Below are 4,013 nucleotides of genomic sequence, written 5' to 3' on the forward strand. Positions count from 1 at the left end.
CATATCAAATATTTAGCAATGATCTCAACCAGTGGCATCAGAACTTCTAGGAATGGAGCCAAGGCAGCAGTCTCTTAAGTGATTCTAATGGGCAGCCAGGGTTCAAAACTACTGGACTAATGGAATCTGGAGTTGTATCACCAGGAGCATAGTGCTCAGGATCAAGGAGGTGAGAGAACGATCTATTATAAGCTGAAACATTATCAGGCCAGGGCTTCACTCTGAAAGGACAATGATGAAACATGGCCAGGGGAGGGCAGTGGGGGTGGAGAAATCATACCCGCCAAGGAAGGTTGAGGAGAAGAGGATGTTTTGCTGCTCAGACACTGGGGAAAGGCTGGGAGCAAAGGTCGGAGACCCTCTGTCTCTGAGGGCTGGGATGTATCTACCCCATGAGATCCTGTGTTTTTTGTGTTCTGATGAGCACCATCTCATTAGTGGTGAAATAGTCACCATAACTACCTGGAGGTAGGGGAGCCAAACGGCAGGTTATGAACATCCTCAGACACAAAGTGCAAAAGACTTAACTTGCCCTGAGGCATCTGCATCCGGTGAGGTGTTGATAAATATCCCCCTATCCATTACCCAGGTGTTCTGGGTACAGGATGTAGGAGGCAGCCTAGCCCGAGCACACACTCAAACCTCCACGCTGCTCCCACCCCATTCAGCAGGAGGCAGACACACTCACTTCCAGAACTGGAGTCCCAGAACCATGAAGACAGAGGCAGCGGGCTGCCACAAGGCAGATGCTGAAGGGGAAGGCGGTTGGTCCAAAGTGGGTTGGGGAGGAAGAGATGACCACAGACCCCCACCTACTCCTGGGTGGGGCTCCATCCCTGAGGTTCCTTTAAGCCCATCTGGGAATTCCCAGCACCCTTCCTGCCCTATCTAGAATCCATTCTGCTAGTGGCCCTGAGTGCTCTTTGCCTGCTCATTCTTGCTGCCACAGGGACTGGTGAAACAGGCTGTCAAAACAATCAGCAACTATACCAACATTTAAAAGACACAGGCCTGTGTCCCTGAGATCTCACTCCCCAGAAGTGCTCCCATACTACAGAAACTCAAGCACAAATTTGTAGTATTTGTATCCAAACTACAGGAACGGGCAAAATATATTCTAGAACAGCAGTACTATGAGATACTTACGTACCCCTTCAAAAAGAATGAGGGATGTCTTTGCAAGAAGCTAGACACAAAATAGTACGTACTGTAGGATTCTATTCACGTGAGGTTCAAGGACAAGCAAAATCCACCCATGGTGAAAGCAGCCCGAATAGCTGCAGTTGGGGCCATCGAGTGGGAAGGGGCACAAGGTAACTTTCTAGATTCTGAAAGTGTTTTATATCTGGATCTGGGTACCTTACCTGGGTAAATGTGGAAAAATCCATGGGGCCATACATTGAGGACCAGCATCTTTTAAACACTAGATGCATGTAACACCTCAATATAGAAAGTAAAGAAAAAGAAGAACTGTGTGGGGAAAATGGGAACGAAAACAGAAAACATAGCAGGACAATCCAGACAGTTTCGGTTGTAGAGAAGTGTTAGCCTAGGGAAAAGTCTAGAAGGATAGCAAGCCCTTAATAATGCTTCCCTCTGAGTGGGGGGACTGGAGGTGAAGACAACTCTATACATTTCGTTGTTAAATAAGGAAATTTAACCAAGTAAATCTGAAGATCTAATTGGCTTTCTTAAATGATTCGGGGCCTCTAACCAGTAGAGGGAAGCTCCCCGGAGTTGTACAAAATGGGGGGGGGGGGTTTACAGGAGGATGGGGCAAGGAAGTTTTTGGGAAAAGGATGTTCCAGGCAAGGCTGCTTTCTCTGGGTGGGGTAGAGCAACGGGAAGAGCAAGGGATCTTACCGTGCGGATGACCTCATCTTCCTTTGGGGGACGGAGAGGGTCCACGTGGCAGATTCATTGACGACCATCAGGAAATCCCTACTAAGACTGTATTTCTGGGGGAGGTCGAAAGTGCAATTAGATTGTGTATTCAGTCCTGGTTTAGGGACTTGGCCTAAGTGATGCCATGTCAGGCCTGTGGCATTTTGTTTTTGTTTGTTTGCTTATTTGTTTAACACAGTATTGTTCTCATTTAAACTGTTTAATCGGCTGCTCCCCCCTGTCCCCCCGCCCCAATGCAGCACATTACTTCACGGCTCCTTTGGTTCCTGCTTCCCTGGGAAACCCCTGCCCTTGGAGGCCTGGGATTCTGCTACTTGGGGCAGACTTTGGCTTCATGTCTCAGTTTAAGACTTGGGCTTTGCAGAAGGACCTCTGGACACTGCCCAGTTCGGAAGCTGCCAGGGTCTCTGCTCATTGGCCTGCATACTCAACGACAGCCTCCTGGGACAAGCCATGTCAGGTCCTCCCCGTGAACAGACCCCTGGAAGGCATGGCTCCTGCCTGTGAGCAGAAGCAGAATGCTCTGAAAGAGGAGACAATCAGGTAGAGAAAGGCAGGATGACTCAGGGCCCCCCCAGCCATGCAATTTTCACCGCCTACCCGGTCTCCTCTGAGTGATCGGTTCCACTAAGTGGTCTTCACAGCCATGGTTACAAATGCTCCTGGAGGTGAATTCCGGTCACACCTCGAGCCAGGCAAATGAACCCTTGCTCTGTCCCCTCTTTAATATGGATGTGACACCTGCAGGCTACAGCTTGTCGCACTGTGAAAATTATTTCTCCATTAAAATGCAGAAGTTGGAGCTTTGCCCAGGAAGGCAGCTAAAAATACTGCTCTCTGGGGGCACTTGTCACACGGGACTTCGTGGCCACCTTCCTCACCCCTCAGCCCCCAGGAACGCCCCACCCCTGTTGGCACCCTCCTGCAAGCACTTGATCCAGAGTCTGAGGCTTATCCTGCCCCTGTCAGAAAGAAAAAGCACTGGTTACCATGCCTATTTCACAGATGGGCAAACTGAGGTCACTGTGCCCCGTCTGCAAAATCGCCTAGGGAGTGAGAGCCTGCAGCCCCGGCCGCGGGGGAAGGAAAATAACCCCTCACATGCACCCAGCGCTTTATAGTGTGCCGTGTCTTCTCACCCACTGTCTTGTCCAACTCTCAGAGAGATCCCGTGAAACAAGAACTACCATCGTCCCCGCCTTGCAGGTAGCATTTAGCCTAGTGAGGTGAGCAACACGTTTGAGGATGCAGGGGGTAGTAAGGGGCAAAGGCAGAGCCCCAGTATGAGTCTTTTGATTCTAAAACATACCCGAGAACCAGCAGTGGGAGGTGTTCACCTCAAACGAGGTGACCGGTCTCAATGCTGGGGCCTCGGACTTTATAATAGGTGCCCTGGTTGGTAAAGAATGCCACATGCATTTCAGGGGAGGGCTCAGCACCCTACTTCATAGATAAGGAAATTAAGGTTCAGAGGTATGAAGGTCTTTGTCACAAGTCAGTAGTAGAGCTGGGAACAGAAGTCAAGTCCTGACCTCCAGCCCAGGTTCCTCCGGCTGCCCCAGGGGCTGTGGGGCTCTAGGAATGACTGGCTGGCCAGGTGCTGAGACCCTGTCACCCAGGGGCAGATGGGCACAGTACACCCTGCAGGGTCCCACATCCCAAAGGAACCCGGTCCTCTGGAAACCTGTTTGCTGCCTCTCTTCTCAGTCTTTGGAGGTGGAAGATGGTGAAATCCTCAGGCCTATTTTTCATACAAGAAAAGTAAGGTCCAGAGAAGGTAAATTTCCTGCTCAGAGTCACAGGGCAGAAGGAGGTCCCGGACCTGGATCTCTGATTCAAGTCTGGTGCCCATTCCACGGGGTCAGCCAACAACAGCAGGCAGAGCTCCTTCCCTGGCATCAGCTTCTTACCACATTTCAGCTTCCACATCTGTAAAATGGGGGCACTAGAAGTGGCCCTTCAGAAGCCCAAGAGCTGAGTCTTTGGAGACAAAGAAATTAGGTGATGCTTCCATAAGTGGGAGGCGTCCCATACACTGACCGAAAGCTTGGTTTTCTGGACAGCAAACTTCACTTTACCAAGAAGGAAACTGAGGCCAGGGAGGGGCT

This window comes from Panthera leo, chromosome B3 (assembly GCF_018350215.1).
Source record: "Panthera leo isolate Ple1 chromosome B3, P.leo_Ple1_pat1.1, whole genome shotgun sequence".
Lineage (NCBI taxonomy): Eukaryota > Metazoa > Chordata > Mammalia > Carnivora > Felidae > Panthera > Panthera leo.